The sequence below is a fragment of the Onychomys torridus genome, chromosome 4, assembly GCF_903995425.1.
Source record: "Onychomys torridus chromosome 4, mOncTor1.1, whole genome shotgun sequence".
Lineage (NCBI taxonomy): Eukaryota > Metazoa > Chordata > Mammalia > Rodentia > Cricetidae > Onychomys > Onychomys torridus.
The window spans coordinates 151522957-151539079 of record NC_050446.1 but is presented as its reverse complement, the minus strand read 5'-3'; the positions used below and the strand labels follow the sequence as shown (position 1 = coordinate 151539079).

At 40.8% G+C, this 16123-nt stretch overlaps 1 protein-coding gene across 1 annotated transcript in view; it reads left to right on the top strand.

Annotated features, from left to right (window-relative positions):
• Positions 1-4511, top strand: part of Macrod2 (mono-ADP ribosylhydrolase 2) — a 1315286-nt gene extending 1310775 nt beyond the window's left edge. Inside the window, exon 15 of the mRNA XM_036186599.1 lies at positions 1431-4511. The gene's annotated coding sequence lies outside the window, so the exon portion shown is untranslated. The remainder of the gene's footprint in view (positions 1-1430) is intronic.
• Positions 4512-16123: the final 11612 nt, after the last annotated feature.

Genomic DNA, 16123 nt, shown 5'->3' with positions numbered 1-16123 from the left:
GGTAATGTAAATCAGTATATTCCCTGTGGAAAACAATATGAAGTTTCCTCAGAAAAGGAAAAATAGAATTGCTATAAGATATAGCTCATAGGAGTTGAGGGAGGAGATACTGTAATCAGAGTTTATGTCTGAAAAAATATCTATTTTCAATAAAAGAAAAATAGGAGGAAAAAGATAGAGCCATCCAAGTTCTGACTTGATCAGCATGGCATATCCACGTGCACGTTTATTGTTATAGTAGTCATAGTATCTAAGATAGAGAATTGTGCTAGGTGTCCTGTCCATGAACAAAGAAAATGTCATAGTGGAATTTAACCCCATGCTTTGCAGCAAAATGAATGGAACATAGTACATTATGTTAAATGAAATAAGCCACAAAACAAAAATGTCAACATGAAATGGGGACAGTGGTAGCTAGAGATTAAGAAAAGTCTAGCTTGGGCAGGGGTAGTGGTGGGGGGTTATTGGGCTAGAAAAATGCACATTGTATGCATGAATATAAATGTCACACTAAACCCCATTCAACTGTTCTTGGCACAGTCTAAATATCTCACAGTAGAATGAATGTAAAACGTGATTTTTCTACACAGAATATCCACAGTCATCATTATAAAAAAACAAAATAAAGTTGAGAAGCAGCAGCATAACTCCCAGAAACACTGTGCTGAGTGAAAGGAGCCAGGCACAAGATGCTTATGTGATCCTGTTTGTAAAGATCTCATTTGTAGAAAGTTCTAGATCAAAAAATACTACCTTACAATTGTTGGTTCCAGCAGGATTGGATTTGGGGAAGAGATATTTCTAGAGTCATGAGGATTTTTTTAGATACTGATAGTGTAACAGACTAAATATGAATCTGAAAACTATAATCAACCGAGTACATCTGATTTGTGCGTTTCCCTGGAGGTAGACTAGACCTCAGTTTTAAAAGTCTAACTAAAATGAACACAGACTTTTTTGGAAAAGAAGTCTATTAAAGTTGTCTCAAGGGTAGAGAACACAGCAGATATGCAATAAGAAAGTTCTCATCAATGGCTTTTGCAAATCAGCATAATATAAGTCATTATTTACATACCGGACCCTACAATCTAGAATGTGGGAATAGTCTGGGGAAGGAAGGACACATCAAAGTTAGGTTGTTCAAAGAATTCTTTGAACACTTGAGTTAATCGTCCCCACCAGCTGAATCAGTGTGTCATGTGGCCTACATATATTAGCAGTGATTTATAAGATCTTTAAAGATACCATGTGTCAGCAATTACAGTTCAGATAGGTAAAGCTCTCTGATAGTCAGATGAGCTATTCCTGGGCCCGTTTGAGGACTGAGAGACATTTCATGGGCTGCATTAAAAAGATATTCCTTGCTAAGCCTTTTGAAGATGCTTAATCTTTAATCTAACAAGTGGTTTGTTTCTCTTTGTCTTCCTCAGGGCCACAAGATGAAGCAAAGGAACAAAGAACTAAAACTAAATGACAACCCTCAGCATTGCAAGATATGGCCCTGGGGGACTTGGGAAGATGATAGTGTGTGCTGTGGAAGAGGGGGGGAGGGGGGAAGGCAAGTCCACGGAAGGAAGGGGGTCCTTTGCTCTAATTCTCCAGCTGCATTTTGTTCCATTTACCTACAGAAAAAGAAAAAAATTTTAAAAGGAAAAAAGAATAAGAAAGCAAGCTCCCTCCACTTGTGAGACTGGGAGAGGACCCATGCTAAGGCACTCAGTCCCCATCATTTCTGTCTTTTCTTCATGCCTCACCCTAGGGTTGGTGATAGAGTTAATACTCACCTGAGTCTCCTGGGCCTTGTCTTTCTTCCTTGGTTATCTCACAAAGCTGATCATAGAGTGATTTCTTCCAAGAAAAAGAAAGGTGATTGACAAGCTGCAGGCTAAATTTCAAGAATCCCCATGCTTAACATTGGTTATGATCCACAGACAGAGGAGAAAGGACAGAAAATGGCACAAGCCTCAGAGAACACTTTGAAAAGGTCTGAATAAACATTTCAAAATATTTTAATTGGGGGGTTAATGAAAAAGGTGAGACCTGGCAGCCACTGCTGTCTCCACCTCCATACCCAGGATGTCATGTGCATTCACTTTTGAGGCTGATTTTGAGCACGGCTTCTTTGGCTTCTGAGGTCTTCACTGTGTGCTTCCATATGGAGCCCATCACTGAGATGTGGATCTTTGTACACAGTGGGAAAGAGTGTTACTTTCATTAAGACCTAAGAGATGCGCTTGCTTCCTTTAGGACCCAAACAAACCTATTAAATAATAATTTTAGTTTTCAGAGTTCCACTTGAAATCTCTACTTTTCATAAAAGAATATCCATGTTGAGCCAAGGTGTGACAGCCCACAGAGGTTCACAATTGAAGTTGGGAGCAGTAAGAGTCATGGCTCCCAGTCCTGGCTTCCTAGTTTGCTCATGCCAAGTCCAAGGATGATTTGATGGATCATCCACTCATCCAAAAGGGAGTCAGAACTATGAAGAAGCCGGTGGAATAGTGTTAGCTCAAGCAAGGAAGACCAGAGGAGGCTGGGCATTATCCTGACCATCTGTCCCAGAACAAACCGCAGTTCTCACACTGCCTCTCTGGGTTCCAAAGGCATGGAAGTATCTTTTGCATATCACCTTAACTCTACAATGTATGTTTTAGAATTGGGATGTTTATGTTGCTACTCCTAACAGAAGTGGGAAAAGTGGAACTGATAATATCTAAAGTCAATAGTGAGGCAATACCACTTTATAAATATCTCATCTAATTCTCTAGTTTTGCCCTTTCCTGTGGAAAATTCATCTTATCTTCTTATGACTAGCTTTGGCTGTTCTGAATTAATTGCCTCTTCCAGATTACATATTTTGTATAACAGAATAAGTAGCAAATCATACATCTGCATATGTTACCTTTTAACATCTCTAAATTTCATTAAAGTGATTCATCATAGCAACAAGGATATTTCAGCAATTTCATGATGTTTCCCCATGGCCTTTTCTCTTTCTACAGTTCAACACAAAAGCATATACCTCTCCATTATACACTCTTTTCTAGAACAATGCTTTCTCTAAATAATCAAAGAAAGGATGCCATTCAGATATTGATAGCTTCAATGTTTTTGGCCATCTCCATACCTATTTTACAAGCACCCATCATTTTTATGAAGTGCCTGACAAGAGGCCCATGCTAGGAAGGTGTTTCCTCATAACTCCCAGGGGAAGTACTGCTGGGACTCCTAATGGGGTGATAGTGGACAGCAGGCTTCTAAATGGACAAAAATGAAAGAGGGACAGCCAGGACTGAAGTGATCCAGCCCACCTTTCTCCTTATCACCAATGGCAGCCATTTGGTTCACTCATCTTGCATGGGTTAAAAAAATAGGAAGAGAGAATTCTATGAAAGCTGTAGGAAAAGGAAAGCACTCTTTGTATCTAGGAAACAGAGAAGGAGGAGTCCCCATTCCTGAATTTGCTTAATCTTCTTTTTATGAATTAGACATTTTCATTTTTGCTTTGCAGTAGATTTTTGGTTGCTATGTGGCTGAATGATTGTATGCTTTAGAATAAATAATACAGTTAATTTACACTTCAATAATGAAATATTAAAATTTTAGCTCTGGGCCAGACTGAAGGCATTACAAACAAGGAGAGCCTGTTTGCTGGCCCTGGCCCTGCACAGGCTGTACAATGCAGTCCGTGTGGGAAGTGAACCAATTCTTCCACACATGAATTCTGGATGGCAGTTTCCAATCACACTTCAGCCAGGCCACATGCCATGAAGGGAACAGGAACGTGGAGGAAAGTAGCCCTGTTATTAGTCATGTTTGCATACAGAGGATTGAAGTAGGCCTTCAACATGATAGTCCTAATTAAAAAGGTACTCACTGCAGGCTAGACAAAGGGGCTTTTCCTCTTGCTGGTAACTATTCAGATGATGGACAAGTCTTCTTTGATAAAAGCTTACAAAGAAGACATCTGAAGTACTGTCTATGATACTGGGTCACATATTAATCACTGCAGCTAATCCATCTTTCTATGGAACACTGAAAAGCCTCTTTGTGAATTAATACAGTTCTGCTTGACACACTTGGTTTGCAAGGACATTTCTCTGTATGTGGTGCATGTCAGCTGTGCTTTGAACAACAACAAAGTTAGCAGAATATGTTCAATATATTTTCTCGGGAAATAGGGTTTTTATCATGTTACTCATTAAGGATTTGCCTTACCCTGACATTTGTGATATAAAGGAAAATCAGGAAAAAAGTAATTTTCTTGAACAAGATACGTTTTTACTTAATGCGAATAAATGTAGTCTGTTGCTTGCAAGGAAAAAAAAAACTGTCTTCTGGTATTAATAGGGTAACACGTGCCTCTTCTGTTGAACCAGTCTGGAAATACTGGCCAGCTTCTGAGTCTGTCTCTTTTCATCTGTGCCACACACTATGACACTTCAATGACTGTTGCCTTCAAACTATATTTGTTAGAGCAGAGTGCAAATAAACTTCTTTGAGAGGATAATATGGAACTATGCGTTTTGTGAAATTTGTTCTTTAGCCACAAGCAATTAATCTGGGCTCATTTAATACTATTTGGTTGTAAACAAGTATATTTAAAATTGCCTCTGTAAGTCCACATTGACTCAATGATTTTCTTTCCTTACTGAGACTAAATGAAGTTTTTCCCATGTTTTTCAAACTACAGAGAAGTTTCAACAGACATACATACTCACAACAATTTTTTGTTTATGCTAGAGAAGTCATTAACTTACTAACATAGGTTGCTGAGATAAAGACAATAGGTCCATCTGTGGGGTACATCCTCCTTTACTGGAATTCTCTCAAGTACTCCTGTGATCTTGTTATTGACTGTGTGAACATGGCAGCCATGCCCTTCAATCTACTGCTGACAGAATCATGATACATAAAATTACAAAAGTGGTTCAAAGTGCAAAACAGGGCCACCAAAAATCACTATGAAAAAACTCAAAGACTTTTCCAAAGTGAGTAATACATAAACATTCCACTAAAAGTAATGCCCCCAATCTCTTTCAGAACAAGTACTACAGTTGTCCAGGGGTTATTCTTGTAGGCAATCAACTGAACCCTTTCATAAAATGCCAGAAATGGACTGGCCTAAGGACATCTAGGCTGCCACACTAGAGCAGCATGTTTCTAGTGGTAAATAAAATTTGAAGAGGAAGTCCAGAGCAAGCAGCACAGTTCCCTGTTGTAGCAGGCACCCTCAACACATTGTTCACCATGACAATGATGATCCTTTGACTTGATTCAAACCATGCTGGGTACAATGCTTCTTCTATACCCAGCTATTCAAGACTGCCTGTCACTCATGCTTCTCTGCCAATGCTTCTACCAGCGGTCAAACATGAGACTGTGGGGGGAGATTTCTCAGCCAAACCATACCAAAAGGGGACTGCAGAAAGATATTAATTTTTCAGTTAAATGAATTTTTCTGTTTCAGTGTCGAATATTTATTTCGAATAAACATTTAGTTATCCAGATTCAAAGTGTAAACTCCCCACAATTGAACTTATTTCATGTTATGTAATTATTTTTGTACCTCTTAGATAAAGGCTTATTTTCTAATTACTATGAAATAAAACTAATACTTAACTAATAAATATAAATATTAAAGCTATAGTAGCTCAAATTATAATTATGGGATTTTAAAATTACTTATCTTTGCATTATAATATTTTTATAGTTACAAAAATTTGAGAATGCATTCAAATTAGGATTTTTTTAGCAACAGAAAAAATGAGTACTGAATTAGAATGTTCTCTTTTTCTTGTTTGAAATTCCATTAAAATGGGTAAGTTTTCAGCACCTATCCTGAATGACTTTAAAAGGTAGAAAAAGAAATTTTAAGTACACAAAAATGATTTTTTTTGGATAAGCTACTTAGCCAGTATCAAATTTATTTTTGATTTACCAACAGCAGAACAGAGGAGAAAATACATATAAAAAAATCAATTCCTGGATGAAACAGCTACTGAGAGGCCCTTTGCCACTGTCTCTCTATATATACCAATCAATCAAAATAAAGAGTGTGAATTGATAAAATCCTATGAGCAACTTCAGGTAATAGCTTTGATTTATTTTCATTTTATATTATCTTCAGTATTGTATGAATCATACCATGTGTCATGCTGTCCATTGCTTCTTGAGGTGGGTGTATCACAAGCATTTTCTTATCAATCATTTCCCTAAGTCATTTACAAGTATTTCATAATAATGGCTGAAGTTTATTGTACCACTTCCTTGTTTGATATCACTCAACTTATCCGAGTCCTTTTAATAAAACTACTAACATTCTTTTTTAACTACAGTTTCTGTCTACACCAGGCTACAGTTTCAGGAGAGGCCCCGGGGTTAATGAATATTTGGCACTAATCACCAAATTACGTTACAAAGTCATACTGCTAGCAATTATAAAATGAGAATTTCCACTTAGTGGGGCCCTCGCTGACCTTGAGGGCACTATAAACATGGACACTTAAACATGTCAGCATGAGAAATGGTTTCTCATTACTATTTTAACTATCCTGTCTTCATTTGCTAATGAAGGTGGACAGATTTCTGTCAGCTGCTTGTATTTTCTGATTGAGGAATTAATTTGCTCATGTTCTTTGGGCATGTATCACTGGGATTTTGCCTTTCTATTGATATTTATGAGCTAGCTCTTTATATAGAGAGCTTTATCTTTATTGTCATGTTTCCTGCATAAATTTTTCTACTTGTCTTTCACTTCATAATTGTGACTGATATTTTCTGACACACAGTCCTTGTTATCTCTCTGTGGAAGAAAATCTCTGTCCTTTCGTGTAGGCTTCCATGTCTTTTGTGGCTGATGATGCCTGCTGGGCTTCATTTCTGCCTCTGCCAAAATCTTTTATCCTAGTAGAAAGAGCCTTGTTTGGCTTTCCTGGTTACAGGTCTTCCAATCCTATACCTGCCAGAAGATGGCAGACTGAGAGATAACCCATCCTGGCCAAACCCAAGAATTTACCTACAGGACTTCAATGATTGGTTTAGAGAGATTGGTGACCCAAACTGAACAAATTAGTAATTTTTCTAATTGGATATAGTTTTGCTGGGAAAGAGAACTTCACCAGTTCCAATGTGTAGGCAACCATGTTGATTTCAATAGCCTTTTCTATTAGTCATGTGACTTAATAAATTCCCCTGTCAAACAACTTTTGGGATAGGTTTGTAGTGTTTTCTGGTTTGAAGAAACACCATTTATTATTACTCCTGTTCTCCACTCCATTCCCTTCCTTGAGACAGGGTCTCAAGTAACTCAGGGTGGCCTTGAACTTTCTTGTAGCTGAGGCTGGCCTAGACTGCCTGATCTTCCTGCTTCCGTCTTTCAAATGTGGTGACGATACTTGTCTGCCACCATGCCCATGTAAAAACAAAACCTTTCATAGTCTTCAAAGCTCCATGGGTGTGCTCCCCCACCCAGAGCTCTGTAAACTCGGCTTGTGTTCTCTCCAGTGGCTTTGCTGCACTCATGACACCAGGCTCTCAAATATGCAATCATGTTTCTCTCCTTAAAGCAGTTAACTGGTTTTTCTAGAATATTCTTTCTCTAACTATTCACATGGCTGCTTTGTTCATCCCTTTGGAATATTTTCCAAGCTTTCTCAGTGAGAGTTGCCACAAATGCCCTTGTGATGCTACAAAAAATTCCTAGGTCTAAACCTGTATCCATAAGGCTCCAGTCCTCCCTTTTCCTTAGCACTTAAATGATTTATTCATTAAACTCAACCCCCAAAGACTTATAAAACTCAACTCCCTTGTGAACAGCCAGGTCAGACCTTTGTTTTAGTCACCGGAGAATCCTATGTTCCAAGACTGGACATGGCATGTGTGAAACAGGAATTAAGTGTGTGTTAAAGGAAGGAATTCTGCTCAGGGTTTGTTCTGGGAAGTTGTTGGCATGTTCCTTTTTGTAAGACAGATCAGTTTCTGACTGAAGTTTCTCTTTTTGTGTTGGCTTTGGCAGGAGGGTTGTAATGGAGAAATGAGTTCACCTAAGATGATTAAGTCAGCAGGGTGCTCTGCATCTTGACCCTGAAGACAGAGCAGAAGTGGGAAGCACAAAATCTCTTTGCAAAACTGGGATGGAAAGTTAGCTTAGAAGTTAAGAGCACTGGCTCTTTCAGAGGACCTAGGTTCGGTTCCCATCACCTACAAGGTGGCTCACAGCCATCCATAATTATAATTTCAGGGCACCCAATACCCTCTTCTTACCTCCATAGTCATGAGGCACACACACAGTACACACATGGATATAGGCAAAATACACATAAATTAAATCTTTTTTAAAAACTTATTGTGGGAATTGCCTTTCTGGAAAGAAATTATGTTCAGTTTATACTGAATATGAAAAGGGAACAGAAAGGATTTATTCATTGATCCTGCCTTAAATAAGCAAGGACTTCATGTGATGGAACTGTATCATTTTATGTAAAGGTAGTTAATGATAATAGGTAGGCATAGCCTACCATAAAAAAGGCAATGAAATTTCTACATGTGGCTACCATTTGTATCACAGCCTCTCAGTTAAGCAGAATTCCTCTAAGCTGCCATCATGGGGTGCTGTCCCTTCAGCATGAAGCCTCAAGGCCACTATGAAGCAACAAGAGAGAAGACATTACGTGAGTTACACCTAGAAGGGACTACATGTCATCACTTTTGCCCACACATTATTGAGTACAAGTTGGTCAACTGACCCAACTCTAACTCCTGGTATTATAATTTGGCTGAGTAACTAGATATTGACTGTGTCTGATAATGATCTGGCTTGCTGCCTGCTTTGTGCTCTATGCTCTGGTTCAACCGACTGTTTCCCACAAAACCAAGCAAGTCAGCACATCAGCTCAGAGAGGAGTACCACCTGAAGATATTAGTTGATCAAAGCAATTCAACACTGAACAGAGGGCTTAAGAGTATGTAGAGAAAGCAGAGATGCTACTCAGCAGTCCTGGATAGAAAGAAACTCAGGAATAGTGAACCAGTGACATGGCTCAGCAGGTAAATGCACTTGTGGTGTGATCCTAATGGCTCAAGTTCAATCACCAGAACACATGTTTACAAAAAAACAAAAACAAAACAAAATGGATGACAGCCAGGTGGTGGTAGTGCACACCTTTAATCCCAGCACTCAGGAGGAAGAGCCAGGTAGATCTTTGTGATTTTGAGGCCAGCTTGGTGCTACAGAGTGAGTTCCAGGAAAGGCGCAAAGCTACACAGAGAAACCCTGTCTCATAAAACCAAAACAACAAAATAAATAAATAAGTAAAAAATAAATAAACAAATAAATAAAAGCCAGATGTCATGATGTACACCTGTAACCCTAGCATTCCTATAGCAAGATGAGACAGGATCATTGTGGGAACCGTTTAGGCCAACTAGCCCAGAGTGTGCAGCACAGCAAAAAACACAAGAAACCATCTCAGCAAGGAGGAAAAATATGACTCCCAAAAGGTTTTCTCTAACCCCTACATGCACACTGTAGCATGCATCAACACACACACACACACACACACACACACACACACACACACACATACACACACACCATTTAATTTTAGCTAAAACAACCTTGAGGATATGGCAGAATAGAATATACCTTTGTCTTGTCTCTTCCTGGATTAATTTCTTGTTTTTATTAAGGTCACCTAGCACAAGAGAGTTGATGGGCTTGATTAGCCCCTAAATGGACACCTTTTGTCTTTGTCTAACTACAAGAACCTGTTCAGGTGCCCACATGTTTCTCCTTGGTTTTATTTTTTTCCATCTGCTTTAATCTGTGTTTATAGGTGACTCTCTGTTCCTACTTGTACCTTTAATGCAGCTGAAATTCATTTTGTTATTTGGCAGTTGGTGAGAAGCAACTGGACTCGTTTTCAAAATACTCCCAGGACCAATTATTAAATGGTGCATCCAGATTCTTTATCCTGAGTTTATACTTGAATGCATGCTCATTTTGCATTTACACAAGGATCTATTTTCTTGGCTACCTCTCCTACTGCTATTTCCTAATATACTGATTTGGTTACTGTAAGTAAACTGCAAAAACTCTGGGTTTGGTGTCCTGGGTTTCAGCACCAAAATGTTAGTAAGTTGATGGCTGAAACTGCAAGGAGACAGTTCAGCCCTAGAGGGTGAGGTATCCCGGACACCTCAGAACAAGAGCTCTGCCCTGAAAGTGTCCCGGACACTTGGAGCTGTTTAGCATAGCTGTGATCGCTGAACTGGAGACTGCAAAGAAACAGCCCAACCTTGGAAAAGAAGGTTTTCTGACTTTTCAGGAGAGTCAGGCCTGGAATTGCTTCAGCAAGGAAGGGTATCCTGACTATTCAGGAAAGTCAGGATATACCTGGTGTGATGGGGGATGGTCTCCCTGCAGGACACAGCAATCCTGCTCCTCTCCTGGAGAGCCACAATCTCTGGCTTAGTGTTACCAGCTCTTTCTCGCTCAGTCCACTATGGGACGTCCCAGCAAGGTTCTTCTGTTCAGCTCCCCTTGCTCAGTCCACTATGGGACGTCCCAGCAAGGTTCTTCTGTTCAGCTCCCCCTTGCTCAGTCCACTATGGGATGCCCCAGTAAGGTTCTTCTGCTCACCAGTCAATGAAGGTCTTCACCCAATACTCTTGAGAAAGAAGTTTATTTGGGAAGGAGGAGTCCAGGAGAGTAGCTGCCTCTACCAGGGTAGAGAGAACAGCTCACAACTGACCAGGCAGGGTGGTTTATATAGGATGTCTAGGGGGCAGAGTCAACTGTGATTGGTTAGTTTATTTTCTGCTCAGGGATTGGCCAGTTTTGTGAGCAAGGGGCAGAGATGGTCCTGATTTCAGGGCCAAACTGTGTTTCTTTCACTGGCCTTTCTTGGCTTTTTTACACTACTTCTAAGGCCAGGGCACATTTCATTCACTGACTCTGATTCTAGGTGACAAGAGTGTTATTTTGGTACTAGTTTCAGAGTCAGGGCATATTTCCTGGGTTCTGGGTTTGGGGATAAAATGTTCATTTCTCTGGCTCAGGTCCCAAACACAGGCTGTGTTTCTTTCCCTGGTCCTGGGCCTTAGGGCCAGGATTCTACTGTTCTGCTCTGTGATTGGTTGATTTCACAAGTCAGTTTGACAGGTGCAGAGATGGCGCTGATCTGAGCTAAACTGTGTTTCTCTCACTGGCTTTATCTGAGTCATCCTTCCCTAATTCTGGGCTCCAGGGTCAGGGTGGGTTTCTCTAGCCAGCCCCTTTTCCCTACAGCTACTGTGGTCTAACTGGCTGTAATGATGGCTGGTGAGGCCTCTTCTTCATGTTCAAGTGTCCCCACCTATTATGTAATTGTTCAGTGTTCCAGGTACGCCTTAAACACACTTCACCACATTTTCCACCAAGAGATAACACCCCTTCTTTTCTTTTCTTTTTCTTTTTATTCCAACTCTTCTTCTCTCAGAATCCAGAAAAACTGAGCAAATCACAATGAGTTCTGATACCAAGGAGAGAAGACACTTGTTATACATGCAGCCTTCTGAAACGCTCCATAGAAGAAACATTCCTGTTTATCCCTGGCCTGTGGAGAAGACTGAGCTGTGGCCTGAATAACAATTGCTTTTTCAATCTTCTGTCCAAAGCCTTTTTCTGATTGTTTGGGCCTCCTTGCCCATCAATCTCCTGTCTGTGCTTTCCAGTTGTGTGTAGTGAGTCAGGAGGCAAACACTTGGTAAATGTCAGTGTGTCTTGAGCGATCATCCTCTCTAAGCAATCATCCACTTTGCAAGGAATAAAAGACTCAATAGAGCTGGTCACCAGCCTCTTTATCTGCAAAGCACAAGACATGGGCATCTAGCATGTGGTTATCAAATGCTTCCCAGAGAGGTGCAAGCTGCTCCTGAAACAGCGTCTTTGGTTTCATTTCATCTGATACCAGGTATTGGCATCACACAGTTGAGAGGAGATTCATTACCAGCCTAGTCTAGTAAAGACTGAGGCAACAGCATCCTCCCTAAAAGACCCCGACCAGTAAGATGCTAGAAAAGTATTAAATTTTTGTTTGGGTAAATGGAAAAGTATAATTAATATGGACAGAGAATCTATAAACATGTAATGTTAAACAGCAGTCTTCACTGTTCAAATAATTGTTCATAAGTTAATTCTGTAACAATGAGGTAGTTACTGCTTCCCCTCCCCCTTTGAGATGAGCAACCTAAGGTACCAAGGAACTAATTAATTTGCACAAGGCCACACATCATGTAAGCATCCAGAAGCTATTATCCTAACCTGCTTTGGTTGGGGGCTTCTGCACTAGGATCAGAAACAAAATTGCCCTCAGACACTAGTGAGTCCCAGATACTGGACCTCAACCTAGGCTCTGGGTCTTGTAGCTTCTGGTTTGGGAATCCAGGGAAGAAATGTCAGAACTTTGTGCCTCTAACAACTTCCAGGTAATGCCGTTGCTGCTTCTGCCCTAGGGGCCAGGCTCTGAGAACAAGTGTGCTTATACTGAAGTGATTGACAGGTACGATCCCTTGACAGCGAGGCAGGGTAAAACATCCTGAGATTCTTTAAGCCATGCAGCTAATTCTCAATTTTCTAAGCCAGAATATCTGTGCATTTCAATTCCCTAAAGCAACTGTAAGCTGGCACAGCCCACACGGGGCCAGCTTCTCTGTCTGTTGGGTTTACAGGCAGCTATTCAAAAATGAGACAGTATGAACAGTGATGTTGGACCATCAGAAAACAAAGGTTTAAATATCAGCTTTATGGCCTAACTTCCCCTCTCATAGCCATGGCTGTCATATCTAGAACATAATGGCAATCATTTACCACTTAAGAATTTAATATAAAGGTAAATGTTATACACATGCACACACACATTCATTTCCTGGCACATCAAAATAATAGTGTCATCACATCCACGTGCACGCGCGCGTGTGCACACACACACACACACACACACACACACACACATGCACACGCATAACCCTCTATGAAGAAACGATATTTGATTTCTTTTCTTTTTAGGAACCAGGAAAGGAATGTAGCTTTCTTAGCCTTTTCAAAATATACCAGGGTCACACTGGGTACCCAGACTTTCTTTCCATTTTTTAACTATGACAAGAAAGGCTATGTACTTGGCTGTCTACTGCTAGCCAACTCCTGCTGGAGAGAGGGATTTATTGGCTGGCTCTTCTCCAGAGCCATATTTCCCTGTGCAGAAGAAACGGATGAATTCTAATAGAATGATGGAAAGGGCTAGAAAGAGCCAGCAATCTACAAAGCGGGAGCCTGGGCAAGTAAGTACAGGAGAAGAGAAATTGGCGTAATTTCAATGTCATAAGTAAAGCTTCCTCTTAACCTGTTATAAGTTGCTTATTGCATTCTTTTCAGTGCTTCTTTCCTCTGCAAGAGTTGTTGCCTGTGTTAGCTGTTACCCTCCTTCCTGGAGATGTAGAAGCTCAGGACACGGGTAGAACCTTCTATCATGTGCTGAAGGGGAAGTAAGGTAAAGACCGGAAGAAGGGAATCAAGACTAGAGTGAAACTCTTGAGGATTAACAGCTAACTCACCTGCATCCAGCCACGTGAAAATTTCCCACACAGGAAAAAGCAATATCCTAGAGGTTGTTGGCTCACCACCACCACCCCCTCCCCCCGCCTCGGAGAACTGCCATTATAGTGAGAGGAGAGTGTGGGTTAAGCCCAAGCCTGGGCATGGAGAGTCTATAGGAGTGGGGATCTACACACAGCCATCTTCCATTGGTGTTCAGCAAAGATGGGACATGATCCAATTTTTAAAGTGACTCTATGTCAGTATGGTATGAGAAAGTTGGGCCAATACCAAGCGAATTCTCTAATCTGTGATCTCAATATGAGGAAGAGAAGGGAGAGTTAAGAGCAGCAGTTCTGAAGAAAGCTCTAGAGGAAGAGTTCACGGATGGATCCAGGTGCTGATGGGCCACACTCTGCTATAGTTACTGCCTCACTTTTCTCATGGCTTCCAGAAGCAATTTACTAAGCATCGAGTCTTGTCCTCTATTACCTCGGGTCAATGTTCTCAATTCTAGCCACATAATAAAATTGTCTAGGGAGCCCTACCCTCCCCAAAACCAAAGGAAGGGAAGTCTATAAATGGCAGGCCTGTCACACTTCCAAGATATCAAGGTCATTAAAGACAAAGAAAAACTGAGAAACTGTCCCAGATTCAAGAAGTACATGAAGACAAAACTGAATTCATTGTAGATCCTGGAAAAGAGTATCTATCTAGTGTCAATGAATACCCCTATTGGATCTTGACACTATTGCTATGGAAATGAGGACAAGGATGAACATTGGGAAAGTTACGTGAAAGACACAAATTAGTTTTTTATGCATCCTTTCCTTTCCTTTCCTTTCTTTCTTCCTTCCTTCCTTCCTTCCTTCCTTTCTTTCTTTCTTTCTTTTTTTTTAAACAAAGTCTTTCTAGATAGCCCTAGCTAGCTGGCCTGGAACATTCTGCTATGTAACCAACCCTTGAACAAACTCACAGTGATCCTTGCCACACTACCACCACCGCTGCCGCCACCTCTGTGGCACAGACTTCCACCCTGACCCAGTATTGGGATTAAAGGCATGCAACACCATTTGGGGCTTGTTTTTCCTATTTAAAACAAATTACTGGAAATGGAGAGATGGCTCAGTGGTTAAGAGCACTGACGATTTCAGAGGACCCAGGTTTGATTCCCAGCACCCACATGGCTGCTCACAACTGTCTGTCACTACAGTTCTCGAGGATCCAACACCCTCTTTTGACATCTGCTGACATTCAGTATGCATGCGGTGCACAGACATACATGTAGGCAAAACATCAATGAGTGTAAAATTAAATTTGAGAAAATTAAATTATTGTACTCAGTGTGCTTGCACCATTGTGAAGAGGTCAGAAAATACCTCGCAAGAATAAGTTCTTTTCCTCCACCATGTGAGTTGGTTCCAAGGCTGGAAACTGGGTCATCAGGCTCTGAGGAGGCACTGAGACATCCCACTGGACTTTGTACATTCTTTGAATGGCTAACATATTTTGAAATAAAATGTTTATTTAAAAAATCCCACCATTTTCCAGATCCATATATCATCATCCTAGGTTTTTTCTCAGCTTCTTAAATGGTATTGAATCCTCCAGAAGTATGAGTCTCCTTCCTGAAACAAGACAGTAAGTAGATGGGTGCCTGTGTTTCTAAAATCATCCCTGCCCATTAGGGAAAAGGAAAGGAATCTGATGGCATCTTAAAGTTACTTCTGGACACCTCCAGCCTTGGACAAGTGTATGCCCACTCTTAGCTTCCCAGATGTTCCTTTTCAGGCAGTTTTATCTTAATCCCACAGAGTAGAAGGCTTCCTGCCCTGTGAAAATTGGCAAACACTAAATACCAACCTCTCCCAGCAAATACAGCTTTACAGAAATGAAACATAATCTGCTGTTATTAATAAAGAGGTGGCGCATGGCTGAGCATGGACATGCAAGAGACGAACAAAAGGTAGGTAGGAGTGGGCCTCTAAGAACAAAGGGGGGGAAAGCCGGGGAGGTTAAACAGACAGAAAGATCACAGAGTTTGGGATTCAATTTCAGTAGTTGCAAAAACAAGGCTCTTGGCTATTTGCATATAAATGTGCTGGGGGGTGGGAGTCACAGTTCTCAGCTGTGCATTTTAACTTTCTCCTTAAAAATCTGTTTCCCAAAGCAGCTGCAGGAATCAGCTGCAAATTCCAAATCTAAAAATGAAAGTCACGTGGTTGCATTGGGAAGGAGACAAGAGGAAGGCTCTAAGGATGTTCCAGTTAACCCATTGGGGCCTGCAGCCCATCTGTGTTGCCTGCAAGCTTTTAAAGATCCCAGTACCCCTGTGCACTGGAGAACAATTAAATCAGGATTGCTGTCGGCTAGGGGCCAGAGGAGAGAGGTATCCCATGCCTATGAATTTCCCAGACAATTAGAATCTACAGTCTTAACTGGCTAGCAATCAGGGTAGGTCTGCAATTTTTTTAAAGGCAATTCAGGTAAATATTTCAAGTTTGAGGGGCTAGTCTCTGTGGCAACTACTCATCCATGCCATGAGGCAGA